The 13383-nt window shown below is 38.7% G+C and overlaps 1 long non-coding RNA gene across 1 annotated transcript; it reads right to left on the bottom strand.

Annotated features, from left to right (window-relative positions):
* LOC119738153 lies at positions 1-4441 on the bottom strand. Its single transcript, XR_005272430.1, has 3 exons — positions 4380-4441; positions 3628-3756; positions 1-3477 (listed from the first exon to the last, which is right to left on the bottom strand). It is a non-coding gene; the product is annotated as an uncharacterized LOC119738153 (long non-coding RNA).
* Between the last annotated feature and the right edge of the window lie 8942 nt (positions 4442-13383).

Here is a 13383-nt window from a genome sequence, read left to right as displayed (position 1 = left end):
ATGTCTCACATCTTTCAAGTTTTATTTATTTTGTTTAATTCCTTAGTCTTTTTGACATACAAATATTTAAACCAATTCATACAAACAAATACAACGATTCCAAATGAGGAAAAAAGTTGGGCAGAAGGCCAATAAATTTTAGAAATTAATAATCACTTTATATCATAGATGATTATTACATAAGCAACGACTACATGACTGTACACGGTAAAGCCAGGTTTTTGTATTTCGCCATTTTGTGAATAAGATTTTTAAAAGGGAAGATAAAACTTGGGAATGCCCCCCCCCCCACCAAATAAAATCCTAGATTATTTTGAAACATTTCAGGACTATAGTTTATCTAATTTAGCTATTATGTGAAAAAAATATTTGATGCGAAGCAAGTTCAACACTCGATATATATTGCGTTTATCCTTTTGTGAGGTTAGTTAATTATTAATAAGAAAATGAAAAGACATGCAAAACCACCAAAAAAAACAATTGTGCATACGAAGTAAAAAAATATAACAAGTGAAAAAAGTGCAATGAAATAAATCACAAAAGGACAAACACAAGTGTAATTTGAGTGTCACTTATACCTGTTGCAATGCATTTTGATGGATAGAAGTTCCTGAACAGTTTATTCTTTAAATTTTCCTAAAAATTAAACGTTCTTGTGTTTTCTAATAAATATACAATGGAAAGAAAGTCACGTTTTAGTTAAACCGACGTCTTGTTAAAGACGTTACATTTAAATAAAGTTTGTTACATTTCTTCAGTTTTTAAACAATAAATAAATCCTTTTTGAAATCTTTCAAAACTCTTATGACTTAAATTGGTTTTCTTAAAAATGCACTTTTAATATCAAATTAAATTGATAGAGCAAAATTCTCCATTGTCAACTAAACAAAAAGCAAATAGAAAGCCTTAGGCGAGACCTCGTTTATAATTTACCGAGAAGATCCAATTGAATGCATTAAAGGTAAGGAGTATGAAATTATTAACATATTGATGCAATAATTTTGGATGACCAAGGACAGATCAAAGGAACATCCCTTCTCCCAGACATGTCACTGCTAAAAAGCCAGTGACAAATTATTACCCTTACAATAATTTTTTCAGCAAGTTTCCATTATTGTCCATTGTTAACTGTCTGTTGCAGTGTCCGGTTAAAGATTATTTTAGAGGCATAAATAATTTAATGAAATCAAAATTACTTTTCATTTTATTTTAGTGTTGTTGCCTTAGTGTATAACATTAATGACGTTGCATTATGCAGTCTAATTTATCATTTCATATTGTGCAAGCTAGTTTTGTCTCGGTTCCTCGAGTTTATGTGTGATGAGGCTGTTGGAGCCTTGGAGGGTTCATTTTCGTCCAGACAAAGCAGCCTAGCTTATCCAGTCTGTCTCAACTTTTAGATCATCAGTTTCTTTGATGAAAGCTGCAACTCTTTCCTAAGTGGACAGGGGTACGAAAACACTGGGCCTAGTAGCCCATTTGTTACTGAAGTGAAACATTGCAAATGTAGCCAATAATTATGTCTAAGCCTACCTATAACCAGGTCATGGGTAGGATCCAATGGAAACCAAACGATTCTACCCATGTTTCCATTATTTCACGATTACGATTACTTTGTCATAATGTGCTGACGCTGATAATGGCAGGTTGCTTTGGAAACTGCATATAACTCGCACACTATAAACAACCATTAAAAGAAATTCACGTGACATTAAGATGACAAAATGCCATCTTAATCCTTGCCGATCCCTTCCAAATCAGACTTACATTGAACATAGTACTATACGGAAGGAGGGTTACACGTAGGCTAAAATCAACAAGGAAATAGTAGTTTTCTATGTTACTTTAAACCTGTCGCATATCTTGAAATGCTTTCTTTTGAAATTTTCGTTAAGTACGGTATACTCGTAGCCCACAAAGATTTGATCGTGAAAGTCTATATTAGACCGATCTCTTTAACTACTGCAACGCTTTTTCCGTTATGGTTTTCGTGTTCTCCCCTTCAATAAAACAGCACTGTCGGCCTTATACGTTATCAAAGGTCAAAATAAGACAACCAAATGAGTAACTCAAAGGAGAAATATATACTTGATAAAAACATGTATCCCTGCCGATCTTTCCAAATCGGACTCACATAAATGATGTAGATTAAGTTTAAACATTTACAAAAACACGAAGAAATGTCGTATGCGATAGTAAATATGTCGCATGTCTTATACAGCCATTTTCCCTATCGCTTTGTTGATTACACTTAAGTTGTACCCTTTCACATGCATAACCTGGCTATTTCTGGCTTTTTTGAAGGCAAACATCTTGACAATGTCACAAATTGCAGTTATTTTTGCTGACGAATAATACTTAAAAGATGTGGTGTAGGCCTAGAACTCGGGGGGAATGCCTTTAATATTGTTGCTTTAATTGAAATTCAGTAATTTTCTTTACATCGATATAATGGAGTTTTTCCTTAATTTCCGTCATTTTCCCCACCATTTATCAAAATTCGCTTTCCGACTTTTTTAAGCAGTGTAGTACCGTACCAGAAGTGGCTGCCGATTATAATTGGAAAGTTTTTTGTTAACATTATTTCGGTCATTTTTCCTTAGCAAATTTTTGCATGACATAGGGCCTAGAAGTTTAGAAAATTACCGATTTCAAATATTTATTTCTTTCGCTGCCTCTGTTAATCTTTTTACCGCAATTTTCGTCTCTTTGATTTCATTCTTCCGCAATCGAATTTTTTTTACTTTGTAGGTAAGAAAAATAACACTGATATCAAGTATTATTTCTCTCACTAACGCTGTGATTTTTTAGCCGTGTAAACTATGTTTCGTCACTTCACTTATATGCCGCGTTGATTTTCGGTGTAATTTTCGTAATTTTCCTGTAGCTACCTGTAGAAACAGAGTGCCGTGCCGCGAGAAGAAACTCCACGTACTATGTGATTTTCGTTGTAATTTAATTTGGACTGATTTGATTTTGTTTCCACGTTTCGTCACACGCGTTTAGTCAAATATTTCGGGTAGGTATCGCAGTAAAGGTAAAAACAACACTGATTTTAGTTATTTTCGGCGTAAATTTCATCATTTTCTCAGCCACTTATTGGAAGCGGAGAAGCATTTCTGTGAGAAGAAAATCCGCTCATGATTTGATTTTCACTGCAATGTATTTTACACACATTTGACTTTTTTCCTTCAATTTTCGTCGTACTCGTTGTCAAATATTTCAGGTATAGGTATCTCAGTAAAGTTAACAAGTAACAGTGATTTAAGCTATTATTTCTTCCAATTATAGCGGTAACTTGGCGTAAGAATTCGTATTTTCGTCGTTTTTATGTTTTATAATAATGCAAAATAATATGCAGTCTGATTTTGGATCCAATATTCCGCAAATTGGAAAGTGTCTAATGAGGGCATCCTTGTCCACATAGAGCAGCTTCGTAATTTTCCAGTCTCATCCAAGCTTGGCGGTCCTCATCTTCTAAAACATGTCAAAAAGAGTAAACTAGCATAATTTAGAATTAATATTTAAAGAGGAAACCAAGCATCGTAAGAGGTGACATAGTATTAAAGGAATAACAAATTTAAGTGTAGGCCTATATATCCCTGGTCTCTTTTCAAGTAAACCTACCTCAAGAATCGGTAATGGCCAACCAAGCAGGCAGGGTCAGTCAACCGTCGGTCCTCCCAGCTTATGGCAGCTTGAGACAGGCTCATCCATCATAGGGCAAATTCCCTCACCAGTCAGTGGTCCTCATGTCTGTAAAAAGATTCAAATGACGAAAGAAAATATCCGAATTATTAAGGAATATCTGAAAGGTAGAGCAAGGGGGGGGGGGGAGAAATGTTCGAATTAACCCTGAAAAGCAGTGCCCCATTACCAGCACTCTTTATTTGTGGGAGAACATAGAAGAGCGCCAATTCACCCATTTTGATTACTTGTTTCTGCTTATTCTTTAGGTACATGTAACTAAAAACTAACCTAATAATCAGGAATGGGAAGCCCAGCAAGCAGGTCATCCGTTCATCTGTCGGTCCTCCTCCCTGCTTCCGGTTCCTCGGGTTTCTGTTTGATGAGGCTGTTGGAGCCCTGACGATGTCTTGAGGCAGGCTCATCAATCCCAGTAGGGCAATTCCCTCATCAGTCAGTGGTCCTCATTTTTCTGAAAGGATTCAAATGACGAAAGAAAACATTTGATTTATTGAGCTGTAATTGTGCCAGGGCTAGAAAGGGGTAAGATAACATCGAATAACCCCACAAAGCAAAGCCCTGCTACCAGAACTCGTTTGTGGACGAACATAATAACAGAGTCAGATCTCCCATTTAAATTAGTTCTGTGACTTGATTGTTCCTGTTAAGAGGAGGCCTGCATGTAAACTAACCTAATAATCAGGAATGGGAAGCCCAGCAAGCAGGTCATCCGTTCATCTGTCGGTCCTCCTCCCTGCTTCCGGTTCCTCGGGTTTCTGTTTCATGAGGCTGTCGGAGCCCAGACGATGTCTTGAGGCAGGCTCATCCTCATCTCAGTAGAGCAATTCCCTCATCAGTCAGTGGTCCTCATTTTTCTGAAAGGATTTAAATGACGAAAGAAAACATTTGATTTATTGAGCTGTAATTGTGCCAGGGCTAGAAAGGGGTAAGATAACATTGAATAACCCCACAAAGCAAAGCCCCGCTACCAGAACTCGTTGTTTGTGGACGAACATAGAAGAGCGCCAGATCGCCCATTTTGGTTAGTTCTTGATTGTTTCTGTTTAAGTAGGCTACATGTATACAAACCTGATAGTAAGTAATGGGAAGCCCAGCAAGCAGGTCATCCGTTCATCTGTCGGTCCTCCTCCCCGCTTCCGGTTCCTCGAGTTTCTGTGTGATAAGGCTGTTGGAGCCCTGACGATGTCTTGAGGCAGGCTCATCAATCTCAGTGAAGCAATTCCCTCATCAGTCAGTGGTCCTCATTTCTCTGTAAGGATACGAAAAAACACATTTGAATTATTGAGCTGTTTTCGTGCCAGGGCTAGAAAGAGGAAAGAAAACATTGAATTAACCCCACAACGCAAAGCCGATTCCACTACTCGTTGTTTGTGGAAGAACATTATAACAGAGTCAGATCGCCCATTTTGATGAGTTCTGTGACTTGATTAATTCCGCGAAGAGGAGGCCAGCATGTAAACTAACCTCAAGAATCAGTAATGGGTAGCCCAGCAAGCAGGTCATCCGTTCATCTGTCGGTCCTCCTCCCTGCTTCCGGTTCCTCGAGTTTCTGTGTGATGAGGCTGTTGGAGCCTTTGAAGGTCGATTTTCGTCCAGACAAATTGCAGCCTAGCTCATCCATGCAGTCTCAACTTTTAGATCATCAGTTTCTTTGATGAAAGCCGCAACTCTTTCCTAAGTGAACAGGGTTACGAAAACACTGGGCCTAGCCCATGTGTTACTGAAGTGAAACATTCCTAAGCATTATGTCTAAGCCTACCTGTAATAAGGCCACCTGTTACCAAATAACTAAACGATTCTACCCATGTTTCCACTATTTACTTTTAAAAACGGACATGATCTTTTTTGTCATAATGCACACGATCATGTGCCGACACCGATAACGGCAGGTTGCCAATAAGTTGTACCCTTTCACAATGTACTTTTTTGGCTGGGGGGGGGGGGAGGGCAATTAGGTCTTTTTGAAGGCACTTCTCGACAATGCCAACAATTTTGATGTTTTTGAAATGCCGCTGTATACAACTGAAATTCAGTCATTTTCTAAACAGATATTTTAATCATCATGGTGTGATTTTTTTCTCGTAATTTCGTCAATTTCATTTTCTTTTGCTGCCGTCATTTTCCCACCGTTTGCCGAAATTCGCTTTCCGAAAACACTTTTATTTACTTCTCTCGTTGCGGATGATTAATTTTTATGCCGTTATTTTCGTCATTTTGAATTGTTATTTCCATTACCCATTTTGTTTACTTTGTGGCAAGAAAAATAATACTGATTTCGGGTATTTTTTACTCTCACTAACGCCGTGATGTTTTCCTCGCGTTATTTTCATCATTTTCCTAGCGTGTAGGCCTACACGTGGAAAGCGGAGTGATTTTTTTTTCGGAAAAAAATTTCGCTTACGATGTGATTTTCGCTACCATTTATTTTGCACCGATTTGAATTTTGTTTTCAGTTTTCGTCATACGCGTAGTCAAGTAAATATCCGGGTAGGTATTTTCATTCCAATACTGCCTAACATTTTAAAGTTGATTTCGTATTTTCGTCAATTTGAGGTTTGCCTCTTCAAAACCGTAACATTTTTTTGCCCGACGTATTGCAGTTGAGAAAAAAATAACACTTTTCAACATCTGCTTCGATTTTGCTTAACGATTTGACATTTTCGTAGCCGCAACAATTAATTTGATTTATTTTTTTTAAATTTTGTCTATTGTCAGAGACAACAGACGGATACCATTTAAAAAATCACACCACACAGAAAGCAATGCACACAAAGGCAAAATATCAAACATGCAACATTTAGAATGAAACAAAATACAATCTACTTTTGAGTTTTTTCCCCCAAAAGTCATTCTCTCTGTAAGCATGTTTTTACTCACAGATAAGTTTATCTTTAAATACTTAATAATGATCCGAGCTTAAGAGCTCTTCACAGAATAAAAATGTCTTTTATATAAATTTATGCAAAGTATAATTAACCAAAGTTATGACTTTTGATTTTACTACGATCATTAAAATATGGTCAACTGTGCCCTCACTGCTCACAGACTAGCGAAGTATAGACAATGCGGCGCTTTTAGAGACGCTGTTAATCCCAGATTTTTTTGACCTTTTAGTGTTACTATAAGAGCGTATATGTCACCTTAACAGAGAGCTCATTTAGGAATTAGTGTTAATTATTAACCAACAGTTTTCTCTGTATGGCTAAACGTAACGTTAGTAACGTCCTTTCGTGTTTTTGTTAAATGGTTTAAGTTTTAATGTTCAAGTTCTTCTGAAGGAAGGGGCCTCTTGGAAATCGGCGCTACTAATACGCACCGAAGAGGGTATCCCTTACAAGTGACACTGCACCAGGCATGGTCACTGTCAATTGCCGATGGCCTAGATTTTATGAATCTATTTTATACAATTATAAAGATATTATATCGTCGTTGGTGGACAACGCACCAGGCATTGCCACTTTCTGTAGTTGTTTTACTAACTTTGTTTAATTATTGTTTTGAGTTGGGCAAAGTACCAGCCAATGTCTGTATAGAGGGCAGCATTCCAGTTGATCGATAAAACATCACAAATGACTCTCAATCAATAACAAAGTCGCCTATAAATTTGCGAGTGAAGTTTCTTAATAGCGAAAATAAAATAAGATACACCAGTACTTTCAAGTTTAGGGGGACAGTGTTTTTCATTAGACTGATTTTGATTTTCGTTTGCATAAAGTTAGTGTTATTTTTATATTTTTTTTTTTACTTTTTTTTTTATAGAAAACTTCTAAAATCCCCATCGCACTGCGTGCAGGCTCAATGTGCGCATGCTCGCAGCGGGCTATGCTGGCTCCCTAATTTTCGTTTGCTTCATTTTCCCTAACACTGTTCATTGCACTTTGCTCAACAGTTCCCTAGATTTTATCACTTCGAAGTATGGTACACGAAATCGCGCAATTACGCATGTACGCGGATATGCGGATATGCAGATACGTGGGTACGAAGACCAAGAAGAGATGAACATAGGCCTATTGTTCATTTAGGGCCTACTACTATACACATGACAATCACAACGTACGTACGTGATACATTTAATTTATCACATACGCACATGATAATATAATATTACGTACTAACGCAATATTAGTATCATTATTGCGTACATACCTGATAAATAAGTACATATTACGTACGTACATGTATTGCACATGTAAGTGATAATACGTGTATCCTTAAACGAGTATATGTTGTGCATACGTACTTAATAATTATCACGTGGGCCCTACGTACGTAATAATTATCACGTGGGCCCTACGTGATAATATTACCTACGTACGTGATAATATTCAAGTACGTGCGTGAGTTACGTACGTACGTGACAATAACACATACGTAATAGTATTATGAACATGAAAAAAAAAATAATTCCCATGTCCCTTCACGGTCTTCGTACCAATTGAAACCGTCTCCGGTCTAGCCAAAAAAAACCAAAAAAAAACCCACGAGTTTGCCGAACATTACGTATGAATATGCCTTATTGTCGAACGGAAAAGCGATAGAACGCGGTGCGGAGGTTTCTAAACGCGTATGAGAATATTTCGCCGAATTTAAATGCCTATAACATTATCCTAACACTCCTACAGATCCAGCAGCTGCTTTGCTTTGCGGATGCTGCATAATGCACGCCTGCAGCGTCTGCACCGTCCTCCCAACTTGACCTACAAAAAACCTAATTAATTGTTTGCATCACTTACACCAACGTTTTGCCCAGAATGTTGATTAGGTTTTATATTGTTTCAATTTATTTTTTAGTTTCTGAGACTAAGGTGGAGAACGTCTTTTAACCTTCTCCAGAAAGGGAGTTACATAAAACCTGCAAGTCAATGTGACAATGAAGGAGACACTGTCACAGGTTTATCATTGAAAATACTGGTGTAAATTAGCGAGTTTAATTATTCAGGGACAACAATTTGAAAAAAAAAATCCACTGGAATGCTACCCTTCAACTGTTCCACGTGCGAACGCAATGTCACTGCACGTATCAAATTCCTATGCAAATTAACTCACGTGCGAACACAATGTCACTGCACGTATCTAACGAATTCTTTCGAAATTGTATTTTCTCTCCACGTGCGAACACAATGTCATTGCACATTTCAGACGAATTTCTGTGCAAATGTTATACTCAACGTGCGAACGCAATGTCACTGCACGTATTTTATAAATTCCTATATGCAAATTAACACACGTTGGAACACAATGTCACTGCACGTGACAAATTCCTATTGGCATTGCATTATTATTGAATAAAATAATCATTTTCGTTCCACCTGAATTCTGCTGTAATTTATCTTCCATGTAAACTTTTTTTAACATCCAATGCAATTTAAGCAGTTCTCTGTTTCAGGTGACAAAACTCTCTACTTTTACCAGAGCTTAAACACCTTATACACATTAATCAGAGACATGTAACGTACCTCTTTCTACTCTTGAAGACATTGCCCCTCTTGGTGTTGATCTTGGAATAAATGGTAACGATGTCTTTGTTCATACAATATAAACTGGACACAATGTGCACGTTCAATTAGAATAAACAATTTTATACCGAGCCAAAATGATAATTTTGAACAGTGTAATGAGTTGCATGCAGTGAGCGTGAGGAGCACAACGACAGTAATGAAGGCCTAGCCCAGCACCGAAACAACAGCTTAAGATAAAGCCCGTGCACGCTAGGTCGCTGTACCATGGTGATCAGCGAGGCATGAATGTAACAATAGGGCTGGAGTCTGAGCGGAAATCTTCTAAAACACGTTATTTGCATAATGTGCATTCAGCACAAGCCTGGATTAGAAATGAGAATCGGATAGAATGCTAATGACGTAATCCCGATGGGCGATTACCTTTTGGTCACGAGACTTACTTAGAGGGGTGGCACAGTTTCATAATGATCAACTTCAGTTGAAAACAATTGCCTGTTTAAATAAATTTGTGAAGGACGAAAACAAAATGTACTGCACCCACTTTTGGGGGTTGAATTTTTGGACTGACCGGTTACAGTCGCATCACCAGTATATAAGTGCTGCTCCACTAGCAGTATCTCATTCTGTTTCAATTCTGTTTCAATTCCAATTCTGTTCCATTTCTATTCTAGTCTATTTCAGTTCACCCAGTTCTCTTTGTCTCAGTTCACTGTAACCAGTTCAATCAATCAATGTGTATTAAAATATTGTTGTGGAATAAACAGTCACGGTAAACACAGTCCTCAACCAAATTGTGTATCGACCTATCCATTCCCCAACAAAGTGGGCCCCCTGATGATGTCATCTATGGGAGACAGAAATTCTGACTTGAAAATTCCAATGCTTGGTGCTTGACGTATTTCCGGTTGAAATTTATAATGTGCCCATTTTCAAGGCCCATTGTAGAGGTTTAAGGGCTCGGGTTTTCATATTCCCCGCTCATGCAGGCTATACCATTTTGGGAAAACAAATTATCCGAAATTTTAGAGCAAGTTTTGTTTTTATCACGAGGGGGCCGGCACATTTTATGCTCAAGGGGGGGGGGGGGGGCACATTTATGTCCGCAGGAGGGGCACTTGGGAAAATCTGGGGGGGGGGGGATGGAGTGTTACCCCGGATTCGCCGCCCCTGGGCCCGAACTTGGGACAACTAAGACGTACTAAATAATTTATTCCACGACACTGGCGATGATAGCAATTTTTTTCTAGACAATGAAGTTCTACAACATCGTTTTTTTTCGCGACATGAAATTCACGATAAATGTATGGTGGTGTACGATAATGATCATCGGGAATGCAACGAAATAAACGGAGTTTTTTTTCTAATAAAGGTATACGGTGTGTGGGTGGACTATGATTGACTGATCCAGTAAGCACCGCCCCATGGTGTTCTGACCAATCACAGCCGTGACTTATATGTCCAACGTGCTCGCACAAAAGTCACGCGCGTATGATGCGCGCGGCAGGAAAATGCAGTGTGGCATTGGATAGGAGCACGTGTTAATTTGCCCAGTGCGCAGTGGGCGGGGTTTACTGGATCGGTCAATTAATCCGGTTCGCCGAAAACGTCATACACCATTAGAGACACACTCTTGAAAAAAATTGTCTGATTAGGCCCCCCCCAAAAAAGTCTCCGGTTTCTTGTATTGAGCTTGCCCAAAAAGTGGTGCGGCGACGCGGCTTTTTTGTTTTATTTACCTGACTTTTTTGCTTCAAATGTCGGCTGATGACTGCAAATGGTGCCCAACTAAACTTAGTGCAAATATTTGGGAGTCCAGAGAGGCCACATAAAGCTTATTCTCGATCATAACCCCATCTGAAAACACGTTAAAATTGTGCAGCAGCAGAATTCCAGTCAAACCAGTGAATTTGGCGGTTTTAAGACATCATCTTTCATTGAAAAAAAAACTTTTTCACTTTGCCGACGCGCATGGCTACGGCGACGCGCGCACAAACCAGAAACCGGAGACTTTTTTTTTTTGGCCTTAGGCCAAAAAAAAAAAGTCGGTCTCTGGTCTGCGCGCGCGTCGATTTTAATCATGCGCGTCAATCTTTTTTTTCAAAATGTTCCGCGGTGGCTCAAACAGCGCCCTCTATTGCCGCACCTCCTCAATTTTTTTTTTTACCAAAGAGCACCAAGGAATGGGAAATTGCACCAAGGCAAATGATCGAAAGCACCAAGGCAAATTATGGAGGACACCAATGTACATGAAAACACCAAAAAGCAAAATAGTACCCACCTTGTCTGTACAGTCCAAGCTTGAAGAAAAAAAAATACAAAAAAAAACAAAGCCGCATCGCCGCGTCAATTCCGGAACTTTGGTCTGACCAGAGACCAAATATTTAAAAAAAAATTTGGCCTATGGTTAACTAATTCCTTATGATGGGACTTGCGGTTTGGCCGAAGTCAATTGAGCGTGATCGGCTGACTAATAAGGTTCACGCACAAAACCCCGAGCCAACGAGGTTTTTGTACAGAAAGCCGCCGAACTACATTTTGCGAGAGTGTGCCCGTAATCTTCGTCCTAATTTGATGTAATTAAGTTTCTGACTCATATATAATGTAATTATCATTATGATTATTTTTTTACCAAAGAGCACCAAGGAATGGGAAATTGCACCAAGGCAAATGATCGAAAGCACCAAGGCAAATTATGGAGGACACCAATGTACATGAAAACACCAAAAAGCAAAATAGTACCCACCTTGTCTGTACAGTCCAAGCTTGAAGAAAAAAAAATACAAAAAAAAACAAAGCCGCATCGCCGCGTCAATTCCGGAACTTTGGTCTGACCAGAGACCAAATATTTAAAAAAAAATTTGGCCTATGGTTAACTAATTCCTTTTGATGGGACTTGCGGTTTGGCCGAAGTCAATTGAGCGTGATCGGCTGACTAATAAGGTTCACGCACAAAACCCCGAGCCAACGAGGTTTTTGTACAGAAAGCCGCCGAACTACATTTTGCGAGAGTGTGCCCGTAATCTTCGTCCTAATTTGATGTAATTAAGTTTCTGACTCATATATAATGTAATTATCATTATGATTATTTTTTTACCAAAGAGCACCAAGGAATGGGAAATTGCACCAAGGCAAATGATCGAAAGCACCAAGGCAAATTATGGAGGACACCAATGTACATGAAAACACCAAAAAGCAAAATAGTACCCACCTTGTCTGTACAGTCCAAGCTTGAAGAAAAAAAAATACAAAAAAAAACAAAGCCGCATCGCCGCGTCAATTCCGGAACTTTGGTCTGACCAGAGACCAAATATTTAAAAAAAAATTTGGCCTATGGTTAACTAATTCCTTATGATGGGACTTGCGGTTTGGCCGAAGTCAATTGAGCGTGATCGGCTGACTAATAAGGTTCACGCACAAAACCCCGAGCCAACGAGGTTTTTGTACAGAAAGCCGCCGAACCACATTTTGCGAGAGTGTGCCCGTAATCTTCGTCCTAATTTGATGTAATTAAGTTTCTGACTCATATATAATGTAATTATCATTATGATTATGATTAGATAGGCTATTTGTCTAATTTCAGTTTCAAATGTTTTCTTTGATACAGACATGCGTTTGCCTGCAACTTCAATTCAAGGCAGACAAAACAATGGCGGTTTAAGCATAAGAAATCCACGTGAACCCGAATTCAAACTAAGTTTGGATGCTGTACAACGTTATTTTCACATTTTTTTCCCTTAGTTTGAATATTGTTAGACCAAAAACTGTTTGCTTCTTTACCTTGGTGAAGCCATCTGCCTTTCAAGTTGCCCAAATTACGAAGAAGTTGCAGAACAGGCGTAAAACATGGTTCCTCCATGACGGTCTATCAATAGTCCACGGCTCTCCAGTACGCCCTGCGCATACAGCCATAGCTGCTGCATAAGGCCTTTTAGTTGCTATCGCCCTCTACTATCGAAGGCGCGCGCGCATTCCACACGCGCTTCAAAAGTATACATTCTATCCTTTGTTCTTTTGGGCATGTTTTAATTCCATGCACCGGGCGGAGATCGAGATAAATATGGCGACAGCTTCAATTATTCTCACACAAAAATCAAAAACACGTAACTAGGTCCTCATAATACTGTTTTTATTTCGTGAACAGGTCGCACGGCGCATAAAGTCACATTGAATCCCAAATATTAAACTAATGTCATGAGACTCAACTGTAAGCTTTCTA

The sequence above is a fragment of the Patiria miniata genome, unplaced genomic scaffold (genome assembly GCF_015706575.1).
Source record: "Patiria miniata isolate m_02_andy unplaced genomic scaffold, ASM1570657v1 HiC_scaffold_3, whole genome shotgun sequence".
Lineage (NCBI taxonomy): Eukaryota > Metazoa > Echinodermata > Asteroidea > Valvatida > Asterinidae > Patiria > Patiria miniata.
Note: the sequence above shows the minus strand (reverse complement) of the source record. Positions and strands in the feature narration are given on the sequence as shown.